The following is a 13234-nucleotide window of genomic DNA, read 5'->3' as shown; positions in this document are numbered from 1 at the left end:
TGTTTCTATTTCTTATATTGTTTATTTACTTATTATATATTTTTTTTCTTTATATTTCAAATTTACTTATTATTTATTTTCTATTTTTTAAATAATAATGTCACATATCATATTTTGGGAGAATTTTTTGTCGCTGATGTGGACGCTCTATGGAGCCTCAAAAGATCCCTTTTATTAGTATAGATTTTAAAGTGGCTCTCACGTACCTGTCAACGTGTCGCTTCAGGGAGGAGAGAAACTCTCCTATTATATAATAGATAGACTAGTATTATCACCCCGTACTAAGCACGGATCAGTTTTTGCTTGCATTTAAATAATCTTGTTTATAAATTCTAACATTTTATTTGATCAAAGCTAAACATTATTCTGGTCACATTCTAGAGCTGGATAAAATGGACACCTATAATTAGAAGTGTTGCATCCAAACAACAGTTAGAACTTATAAGGGTTAAAACACTTATTTTAATTTTTTCGAATAGAGATAATAATTTTTATAAAGCATTTAAATATAGTTTAAAAAAATTTGACATTTCATTCATTCAATTTTATTTCTATTTTTTATATATAAGTCTTCTTTTAAATATCAATCTAATTATTTTAGATATAATAAACAGTGAACCAACAATAAATTATGAAAACCATTAAACTTTTATTGAAAAAATTAGTATATCAATGCAGTAGAAAGATAAATGGCAAACTATTTTTTTAAAAGAATATGCATTTAGGATATTTTGTTTGAACTTACATTTTAGGATTTTTTTCGCTTTCCTCTTCCTCTACCGTCGTCAACACAACTTGGAACTTCAAAGATAAAAAAAGAAAACATGCATAAAATTGTCACTTTGTATATAATACTCATAAACAGATTTGTAAAACAGTCGAATAAATTTGTATATAATAGATTACTACATACTCACTGATCTTTTTCTTTTGAAAAATTGAGTTTTGAAATAGGAGTATACTTAAGACTCATCTTCAACCTTAACCCTGAATCATGTAAAAAGAATTAAAGAGCTTAAAATTGAGGAGGAAAAAAATAAATACTGCATGAATAAACGCAAGTCATAAGTTTGAATGGATTTTTTGCTACAGTCAAGCATAAAAAAAAAGACTGAAGAAGAAAAGAGAGATCTTCGGTTACAAAAAAAAAGAAGAAGAACTTTTGAAATATGCAGTAATAGAATTACATCGTACAAATATCTAATAAATAGTAAAATATAGGTAGTTAGTAGTGGTGATCGTGGATTTGTAGAAAGAATAACCGATGGCAAAGTGGAGTGATTTTTTTCTTTTTTGATTTTGTCTAGTAACTAATTGACGTCATTTTATCTGTTTTCCTTAATTTAAATTAGTTTTATTTTTTAATTATGTGGCAAAATCTGATTGGTTGACTGACTTGTTATTTAGTATACAGAGGATAGATAGATTGTGAAAAAGAAAATTACATAAAACTAATTTTTTTTAAATGGAGCTCACCGTAATTGTTTTTTTTTAAATGGAGTTCACCATAACTGCTTCATTGATAGATGATGATCTATGGCTTATAGAATTATGTAAAAGTTGTTTTTTTTTAAAGGTAGGGCCAGTAGCATAGAAAGTAATATTCCAGATAGGAGTAGAGACACATATTAAAGATGATTCTGTTTTAATAATATTGGTTATCACTCGAATTCTATTGTTTCAACAAATTTGTTCTATTAAAGAAAAATTCCCTTGTTCGTTTGTAATATTCAAGAACATGACAAATATAATCTTCCAATTCTATTCTACTTGCTAGGTCTAGGACTTAATATATGATATCTGTTGTCCGCTAACAGTTCCGAAAAAATGGATATCTGGAGACCAGATCCTGATAGTAATTTTACGGATTCGGCCAATCCGAATACATATCGGGTTATCCGGATCTAGATCCGGGCTCATTACATATTTTTAAAATATTTAAATATACTTATATTTATATATGTATATTATATATAATTTTATATAAAATAACTAAATTTTTGATTTTATTAACTTTCAATGATCTTTTATTTTTTTCTAAAAAACATAATTTTAAATAGACTAAATAAATAGTTAATTAGTTAGTTTTTTAATTTTTATTTTAATTTTTTTTAAAAATGGATTCGGATATCTGCGAATATTCATATTTTAGTCTGGATATCCTAATTCCAGATATCGAGAGGGCTAAATCCGGATCCGAATAGCAATTTTACGGATCCGAGAGATCCGAATCCAAATTCAGATATTCTAAAATACTCTGGATATCCGATCAATCCCAGACCTACTTGCTACGATATTTACCACTTACCATCAACTGTTATGGATCTGAGTGTCTTCAGGTCTTTCTGCTTTCAGAGAGTTTAGGGATAGTTAAGAGTTCGAAATAACCTTCATTTGTACAATTACATTCTTTTGACTATCAATTCTTTATTTCCTGACTGATTTTTAAAAGGTATTTTGATTACATATTAACTTTTAAAATGGCTTTTTGCTATTAATTTTTCTGAGTTTGATAACCAGAAAATAAAAAGTCTTTTGAAAATCATTTTTTATTTTTGTTAGTTTTTGTTTTATGAGATATGATTTTTTTTGTTCACTATTTGTTGAGATATGATTAAAACTAAAAAATAACAAGTCATAAATAGATTTTCATATAAATTTTATTTATGTATTTTTAATTTTGTTTAATTTTGAGTTGTAAGTTGTTTTACATTAAACTAATAGTGTAACGAATTAAGGTTATAACGAGAATAATAAAATTTTAGTTGGATTAAAAATGTATCAATACTATTAAAACAGAAGCACAACATATGGACCCAATTTGATCCTAGGTAGAATACTTTTTAAAAGCTATATCTTATACAATTTTACGTAACATATAATATTACCAACTATATACCTTTAAATATAGCTTAAATAAGGTAAGATTTAAAGAACTTTTTTTTAGTTCTCTCTCTAGACTCTCCATCTTCTATCTAAAAAAAACTTTTTCATCTGTTCTTCGTCGCTCACCGACTCTGGCCGACTCCGGCCGCTTCCACAGGGCTGGAGTCGGGTTTAGTCTTTATTTTCTATGTGATGTTCCTTCGGTTTGCTTGCATGTTTGATTTTGGAGGTGTTAAGCTAAAGCTTCAGATCTGTTTAGACTTAGCTTGTTTCCAGATTGGAGCCCCGGATTCGCAAGATCAACGGCTTGATGATGTGTTTTCTAAGTTGCATGCGCTTTATCTCTACTGTTGGTGTCTTTGGTTTCTCTTCGTCTCGATCCTAGCTCTGGCTTGTTTATCAAGTCTGACTTTGGTGAAAGTGTTGCGGTTTCGCTCCCTGACTTCACTCCAGAGGTATGATCGAGTCCTCATCCTTCATTACTTCTCTATTGGCGTTTCCTAGTCGTGTTCTCGTTGTAGTCTCGACTGCGCTGTATCCGGTTTGAACGGTATAGAACGAAGCGTTCTGGTTCTCCGGTCTTGAAGCTTAGGTTCTCAGTTTCTATTTGCATGCGCTTATTCACTATGGGAGGTGTCTGGTTTGTCGTCTCTTCTTCAAAGAACCGCTTGGAGTATTTGCGTTATGTTACTTAGAAGCATTTCTTACTCTTCGCCTATGTTGCTGGCTCTTAATCTTATTTTTTGGTTTCACCTTCATTATCATCATGTTTGTAGTTCAAGTTGGTGTTAATATGCTTCCCTTGTTTGGGCTTTGGTTCCGGAGAACTTGTTGTTCTGCCGGCGTAAATTCTGGATTTAGTCCGGCTTTGGTTTATCCGATGATGTATTCCTCCATGTGTAATGTTGGTTGTTTAATACAAGTATATTTTAGTGTTAAAAAAAAGGTAAGATTTAAAGAAGACAAATATCTCATTCAGCTATGAATTAATTAAAATCTTCCATATCTGATTTCATTTAATGCAATATTTGATAAATTATATTTTGAAATATTTCCGACATCTATAAACGTATATTGTCATCATATAAATAAATTTTGGTTTTTCTAATATCATTTTTTGGATAGTAAATGAATTTATCAAATTACACAAATTATTGTAATCTAATATTTTTTTCAATTTTATGTACAGTTTAAAAGTATATAAATTTTAATTTTAAAAATATTATTAGTTTTCTCTTGGTTTTTAATGGTCAACCATGGTTAAGTCATAGATTAATGCTAATATTTTAGATTTTATCGGGGTTTATTAGATTTTTAACTATCAAATTTTCATTAAATGTGAACCGGATTATATACCGATCACCGGGTTTACCGGTTCAACCGCGGATCCGGATCGGATATGAAAACACTGAATATCATTTTTAGCATAAATATGTAGATCAAAAATTTTAAGATAGTACTAAATATCATCTAACTTTTTTATTCAAAACCAAATCTGCGTTTTTGAAAACGCGGATCAAAATCTTGTTATCGATTAAAAACATTTATGTACCATGAGACTATATGTCAGTATATTTGGCTTGGGAGACAAAAAAAAAATTGCAACAACTTAAATACAGCGATTTCAGGATGCACTTCTCACAGTTCTGTTCCCTTGGATACATACAGAAAGTAAGAGCAAGAGAAAAAGGATTCGTCTTCTCCTTCTTACACATAATTTCTTACCAATAACTTGTAGGATTTTTTCAGCTTTATGAGATAATAAGGAGTTAGAATTAGTACAACCACAGTGTCTCCAATTTAAAGCAGCTTAGGTTACATGAAGTTCATGAACGTTGGTCCTATCTACTGTTTTCTCCAAAACGTTTTATGTATATACAAAAATAGAAAAATAGCATCTCCTCTTCTCCAAAACAACACCCATTTGTTCTTTGTCAGACACATCAGCAGATTCATCTACTAATAGACCAAACACTCCATTATCAATTTCTTCTATAACTGAATTCACTACTTCTTCTGCAAAAGTGTTCACAATATCCTTTTGAATCTCTGAAGAAACCATCTTGTTATTTTATGGAGCATTCTCCAAAACAACTTTTTTATAACATCATTGTGATCAGCTGTGTATTTCAAAAGTTCTAAAAAGTTTCCTTTGTTAGAAGACTCTTCTCCTTCTCTGTGGGCCCGAAAAGCTAATCCTTGTCGCAATAAGTATCTAGAAACATCAATCGAAGCATTTAGCCTGATACGATACTCATTTTTCATGGCATTAGTCTTCTTATACAGAGCATGTACTATGGATTGACCTTGATTCATCGAATCATCACATTTCTTGACAGCATTATTGTGAGAGCTGTTAAAGTCTCCAACATGAAAAGATAACATGTCAGGCTTATTCCAACTCGAGAATCCATCTTTCACAAAACCAGATGATCCATCGTCTCTAAACAAGTAGCAACACAAACAATAAGCCTTTTCCTCCGATACACTATACTCTAGCCAATTCCCATACAATTCAAACCAAGCTGGATTGAATTGTCTCATTTTAGCACTTATGAGTTTCTTTTCAAAGTTATGACCAAATGGTTGACACGGACCTAAGGTATTTGTGTCTTACCTCGTCTACTTGGTTTGCGTGATAGTCCTTGATACTTTTTCTTTTAGCAGGATCCCATGGTAAATCGTCGATATTATCAGATGGTGAGGTATTATCAGATGGTGAAACTGATGCTTTTTTGTAGTACTGTTCCATTGATTAACTACAAAATATAAAAATGTATAAATATAAATTACATTTAGTAAATAAATAACATCAAAGTTGATTAAGTAACAAACTAGTTTTCATCGATGAGAAAAATCTAATCAAAACTGAAAACATAATATAAATCCACCGTGGAATATAAAAACATGATTTTTGAAACCTATATAATAATATACATTACAACTATGTAAAACCTGCAAAACATCAAGGCATTAACCCAGTCGTCAAGAGTAAAACCACTTTCTATGACTTTTGGACTTTTACGACTGAAACAAAAATCTATATGATATTTAAATAATTGTTGGAAGAACTCAAAACAATAACAAAAAAAATTAAATTAGTTACCAGTTTTGTATGGTAGACAATAGAAGAAAATTCTGTCGAATTGATGGTTTGTACTTGCAGGTTTTAGAAGAAGTAAGCGATTAAAAAAATTGAACGAATAGTTAGTGTTTTTACTAAAAAGTAAAGACAATAATATAGTTGGGCTTCAGAGCAATTTTAATTTTTAATGGGCTAAACTAGATTTTCTTTCTTTCTTATTTACCTTTGGACTAAATGTAAATGTTAATGGGTGCATAATCATATATTATAATGGGTGCACGCTCAAAATTCTTTAACGATTACACTAATTTATCAAAAAATTATGGGTGCCTGTGCACCCCCTATCCACTAAGTGGCTTCGCCCCTGACAGCTACTATCTTCTGTTCTTCTAAATAAGATGAACTGGATAGAATAATAGAATAAGAAGAATCATTAAACATAAAGATGAGATTGTCTTAACTCCAGTTGTGTTAATGTGGATACTAATCTTCTACGTTCGATTTTCAAACTTCCACTTGTATTTTAGCCAGAAATAAATGAAGCATGCTTAGTAACTAGACGCTAGTAGTATCAATGCTTCACGCTTGGGTTAATGACTCACGAGGATGGACAAAAAAGCCGAACCGAACTAATCAAAGTTAAACCGACGCAAACCAAATTTTGTTCTATACATAACCCAATTGGTTGATGTTTACTCAATCTAAATGGTTACCAAACCGGTAACCCAATATATTTTTATTTATTAATAAATAATACGAGTGATAGATAGACATGTCAATTAGGGCCGAAGCCCGTAGCCCGAGGCCGCTCAACCCTAAAAATTACCGGATTTGGGCTTAGTTTTATAAGCCTAAAAAATGGGCATTTCGGACTAAGCCCATTTGGGTTTTGGGTATTTTGAGCCTAAGCCCGTTTGGGGTAGGACCGGTTCGAAAACCCAAAATTTTATATTTTAGTTTAAATATTATCGTTCCTGTAATCGAAACCATTATTAGTATTGACATATTATTTTAATATTTTTATCCAAACTGTAATAAAGCAAATATAAAAGTTGTTAATACACTTTATTGTTTCATCATTACAAGTGTTACATTTTAAATTTTGCAAATGTACCTTCTTCTTTCATGTACAACATGCTTTTTTTATTTCAAAATACAAAGTATGAAACGTTTGACCATGTTTATCATAAATTTTGTTTTCTTATATGTTTAGTTTTAATTGATATTTGATTATTTAAATTTTATTAAATTTGGTTTATTTATAATATGTTTTTGCATACGAAAAAATAAAACATTTTTGATAAGGAAAAAAAATTTAAACTCACTTTATATTTTTCTTAAATGAAACTGTTTTCTTATGAAAATTCACATGTATTAAAACGATGGAAGTGATAATGAAATATTATTTTTCAAAAATCTCGAAACGCCCGAAAAGCCCGATAGATGGCTCGGCTCTGAATTCTAGGCCCAAAATATTTACACGCCGGACCAGGCCAGGCTTAAATATTTACGTAGCGGGTTTGGGTCGAGCCGGACCAGCCCGAATTGACACTCCCAGCTATAGATGTATATAATATATTGTGAATGTTTTAGTTGAAGTTATGTCTTCCTTTTTTCCTTAACTTTCATATTCTTTTAATTCCCAGTATGATACTATATAGTCGATAGTCTCAAAGATTGTATGTGAACTCAAATAAAGAACTATATTTATTAATGTTTAAGAAACTATCTAAAAACTTAAGTTCTCTCTCAAACACAATTTCTAAAACTCACAAAGGTATGCAACACTATATATATATATATATATATTTATCCTAAACTCGTTAGTAAAACAACATATCTTTATCCTAATCTTATCTCTATTAGGAACTTCAATAACTTAGGCTTAACTTTCATGTTTATCTCCAACAGATACAAATTATACTGCTATATATATTTGTAGAAGCCGGAAAACCGGACTGACATAAACGATAAAATAAAAGCGATGTTAAGGAAATAAACGAATGTAAAAGACGAATACAAGAACAATAAGAAATCGTATTCGCGAAGAGACATGGAGTCGAGATATGATCTATTTCCTTAACTCAAAATATTCGCTCCGTTAGTGAGACGGGACTGTACGAATATAGAGTCCCAGGATACAACCATGGCAGACGAATCACGCCTCACTCGTGATCGCCCTATCGAACTATAAACTCTACGAAACACTCTCGTATTTAAGACTTACGCTAAGGGATTTTCGCTGTTGGTTTGATGTGTAAAACGTTAGAGAAATGAGAAGAGAGACGAGTTGTATTTAAAGAGATGGACGAGGAGCGACTTCCCGTAACTGTTGCATAACGTGCGCTCGTTAGTGGAGATTTGGCAAAGATCTCGGGAAGTTCAAGTTACGAACTTATTCCCCAAGACTCGCTATCTCTCTCTTTCTTATCTCGTTTAAATATCTCGAGAGGATAAACATCATGACGTTTTTATTTTCTAGACCCAAGACCCAAGCCCACGCCGGGCCAAGTCGACCGAACGGCGGCGGCGCGCGCGTGGAGAGCCTTCCTCTCTCTCCAAGCTGTTTAACACATGATATCAAGTGACCATATATAAACACCTCATTTCCTCTTGTTCCCACCGATGTGGGACAAGTCTTTTAGTCTCATTATTATTGTTTTTTGGGCTGTTAAACACACAGGCCCAAATCATTTATTTTCACATTTTCATTAAATCCTAATGGCTATAAATGGATCCAACAATATTCTCTAATTCTATTTCTATACCTAAACATTCGTTGAAAAAATACCTAAAGATTCTACCTAGAAACAAAACCTAAAAACTTAAGCACCTAAACATTTAGGGGGATGTATTCAATTTAACATTTGATGTGATTTGACTTTTAGTGGGGTTTTAGATGATTTCAATAAGTTGCAGAGATTTAAGTGACTTTTGTTAAACTACTCTAGAATATCACCTAAAACTATGGGATTTGAGTTTTAATTTTTTTAACTAAGAAATCATACCCAAACACCATAAAATCACCTGAAAACTTTAAAAATCCACAGCTTAAAATATTTTCAATAACAGTGGATTTCAGAGTACTTTAAGAAATGTCAAATTCAATAACAGTGGATTTTAAATGAGTTTTTAAAATTTATGTTTCAATAACAGTGGATTTGTCATTTTAATACAAATCACCTGAAACTCTCAGTTGAATACATCCCCCTTAAAGTCTTGTCTCCGTCTAGTCTCATTCATCATAGATTCTCCAATTTCCATTGTCTAAAGGTAAGATTATCTAATAAGTTCTTCTAGGATCAAATAAATACAAAACATAGATGTTAATAGTATTTTAGTTAAAAGGTTATGGATTTTGAGATTTGAGTTGGATGCTTTTTTGGAATACAGGTCTTCGTTACGTTGATTTGATTATCAAAAGTCTGCTCTTTTGCTATAATGTATTTTTTGTTCTCTAAGAAACGTCTTTGTTTTAAGAATATTTTTTTACTTCTCTGTATATATGAACGTTGAACATTCAGATCTTTGTTTATATTTCATAGCTTTCACGTCGTTTGAGTATAATGGGGTCAAGCTCAAATGTAGTATCTTCTACAATTGCGAAAAAGTGGAGAGAGCATCCACCTTCTTCGTATTCCCTCAAGGTTGACAACTTCAGACAACTGGAGAAGTTCGCATCAACCTCTGATGATAAATATCAATCTCGTCTTTTCTCCTCTGGTGGATATAACTGGTACGGCTCATCTACTCATTTAGCGTACGCGTTGAGACTAACAAGCCATACTTTTTAACACATGGATTGTTGTTATTTAATTACATATTAAGGCATTAATATGTTATCTATAAAAACAGGAAGCTGCTCGTATACCCAAAAGGGAACGAAAAGGACAATGGAAAAGGCTTCATTTCGATGTATGTGGCAATAGACAGCAAAAGCTTGACATCGGCACCACAATGTGAGGTGTTTGCGGAACTTATCTTCTTTGTCTACAACAAGAAAGAAAAGAAATACCTTACTATTCAAGGTAGCTACTTACCATGCGCCCTCTCTCTCTGTATATATGCTTATTCACATAAATTTCAGTCATAAATATATATTTTATATGTTCAGATGTAGAAGTAAATAGGTTCAATGCCCTTAAAACGGTGTGGGGGTTGCAGCAAGTTCTTTCATCTGATTCATTCAATAACCCTGAAAGCGGTTACGTATTTGAAGGAGATCAGTGTAAGTTTGGTGTTGATGTCATTGTTCCTTCACCCCTTAACAATTGGGAGATTCTTTCTTTTAATGAGAAACTACGGAACCCGAAGTTCTCTTGGTCTGTTAAAAAATTTTCTCAGTTAAAAGAGGATAAATACATATCAAACACTTTCTCAGTGGGAGCAAGGAAATGGTGAGTATATATATAGTATTGGACAAACTAGTATATGTCTGTATACACATGCATATGGGTTTGTGTTTGTACGAATGGTACGTAGACAAGTTTCTAAAAGCATCTTTAACGCGGTATACTAACGCGTTTCTTGAGGAGTGAACCCCGCGCTTTTGATAAAAACGGGTTTCATAATTCGCGAGGAACGGTTTTGGTCTGTTTCTTACACTATTTTGCGGGTCTCACGACACGTGGCGGCCCCCGATTGGTTCTGTTTTTAATTTTTTTTTTAATCAGATAAATCAAAAATCAAAAAATAAAAAATATTTTAGAAACCCGAAACGGGTTTCACCCAATAATCATGCTCTAATAATTACTATTTTCTAGGGTTCTGTGGCTGTATCCGAAGGGTGGCTCTGGAGAAGATGGCAAATGGGTATCCCTCTATCTGCAATCAGCTGATAGTGATAAACCAAAAGCAGATGAGAAGATTTTGGCGCAAGCAAATTTGCGAGTTCTAGACCCACTTGGATCCAATCATATTGAAGTCAAACGTATCTTCTAATTAAACACTGTTGCATTAATTATCAGTCTTCTAGCGAGATATATTGACTATTTATTTACTTGCAGTGAACAACTGGCACGTAGAACAAAACCTTGGATGGGGCAGGACTCGGTTTCTGTCTTTAGCTGAACTTCGGAAGGTTTACTTGGACAAGGAAGACGCGTTGAAAGTTGAGATTGAATTTGAAGTTGTTTCTTCCACCAAATATTATCCCATTATCTAGCACTATAATTATTCTGCCATCTAGCACTATAATTATTCTGCTATCAGACGATGCTATGTCTTCCATTTTTTTTTAATTATCACTCGAATTCTGTAGTTTCCACCGAATACGGTTCTATGAAAGAAAACTTCCCTTTGCAGTTTTTATTATTCAGGAACACCACAAGTACCGCAACTCTTAACTACTTGCTACGACATGTAACACTTAACAGAAGAACTAAACAGATTGTTAAAATGGTACCCTAGTACAGAAGATTATATGGCAAAACAAGTTTTAAATTCTGATTAATTGTGAAGCTTTGAACATTCGTCACTCAAATTTTCATACCAACTTCGAACCATACCGCGCCGTCTTAGAGGACGACATAGGAAATTGTAAGACATACGACTCACATGCAGTGCCGTCCCATAACTTGGAGTAGCCTAAATAATATGTGGCCTCTTATATAAATTACCAACAATAAATAGTAACTCTCAACCAATACAAAAGTGTATAAAGTCATCGAGTGGTTAAATTAAAAACTATGTTAGACATCAAGAGAATCGAACTATGGTATGCTAACTCACATAGACTATTAGTTAAAAGGATCGAACTATGTTAGACTTCAAGAGGATGAACTATGGATCAACTTTACGATTAGTGACGAAGCTAAGAATAAGTACGATAGCATACCCGTCATATGGTATGCTAACTCAAATCAAGAGGATCTACAGTTATGGTATGCATATATAGTGTTTAATTAGTTCGATCCTCTTTGTAGGATTAGTGATCGACCTATGGTATGCTAACTATAAATCAAACTAGTTAACTATCTGACCTAACTAATATTCTACTAGCCGGCCCGTCCTTGCTTTGCTTGAACATCCATTGATTGATTAATTTAAGCTTGTGGCCTAAGCAGATGCTTTACTTGCTTTAAAGTAAGGACGAGCCTGATCACATACGCTGTCCAATGAGATACTTCCTACTTACGTTTTTAAAAAGAAACGTTTTTAAAGTTTTTACACAAGAAGATATTTTAAATTTTAATTATAATAGTATGATTTTTTGTCGTTACCTATTTTTTTTTTACAATTTTAGCTAATTAAAATTTACTAAATATTATTTAATAAAATGCATTAAAATGTAAAAAAAAAATTAATATTTTTTGAAACATTTTTTCTAAAACATAAATTATTTTAAAACGGTGAATATTTGTTACTTAATAATCCAACATTACAAGTAGGTCTGGGCACATATCGGACATTCGGGTTTTTGAAGGTATTTGTAACTTGCTTCGTATGTAACAAATATCTAATTTTTCGATTTGTTTTATTTCAGAAAAATACTGATATTCGAAAAAACCGATATCCGGAAAATAAATAGATATTTGAGGATTTACGAATACTTACGGATATCTCATATGTTTTGATCAATACAAATAATCTTAAAATTTTGATACAAATTTGTTTTGTAAAATATATTTTTGCATGATATATAAGATAAAAATTAAAAGAATCAGTGAACCTACATATTTTGTAATTTTTTTTAACTTAGTTAACAATTATAATAACACAAAACTTAAGAAGAAAATTATAATTTTCATAAATGTTTCTCTTCCTTTTATGTAATACTTTCATATCAGTAATAATGTGAATAGAATTTGTCAAATCATTTTTAAAATAATAATTTTATAATTTTATATATTTAAAACTTTAAATATAATCAAGATATACATGTATTTATATATTACCAGATCGGATCGGATATACGCTTTCCAAAATTTTAATATTTGTGATTTGGTTCGATTTTAACGTATATCGATTTTTAGTATTTGCTTTGCTTCAAAAGTTTACAGATTTCCGGAATTTTTGGAACAGATAAAAATGTCTGTCCCTAGCTACAAGAATCTCATACTCCCTCCGTTTCTAATTATAAGTAGTTTTGCTTAAAAGCACGAATATTTAGAAAATTGTTATTTAAAAAAATATATCATTTAACCAATTAATTCAACCAATTATTAAAAACCTAACATTATTTCATTGGTCACATAATATCCAATAAATGAAAAAGATGCATTGAAATATGTAAACTACTTATATTGTGAAACAAACTCTTTT

The 13234-nt window shown here is 31.5% G+C and overlaps 1 pseudogene; it reads left to right on the top strand.

The window, feature by feature from the left end:
* The first annotated feature begins 9537 nt into the window (after positions 1 to 9537).
* LOC106321408 lies at positions 9538 to 11135 on the top strand (annotated as a pseudogene).
* The last annotated feature ends 2099 nt before the right edge of the window (positions 11136 to 13234 follow it).

The sequence above is a fragment of the Brassica oleracea genome, chromosome C2, assembly GCF_000695525.1.
Source record: "Brassica oleracea var. oleracea cultivar TO1000 chromosome C2, BOL, whole genome shotgun sequence".
In the NCBI taxonomy this organism is placed as follows: domain Eukaryota; kingdom Viridiplantae; phylum Streptophyta; class Magnoliopsida; order Brassicales; family Brassicaceae; genus Brassica; species Brassica oleracea.
The sequence above is the reverse complement of the archived record's forward strand: the minus strand, read 5'-3'. Positions and strand labels throughout refer to the sequence as shown.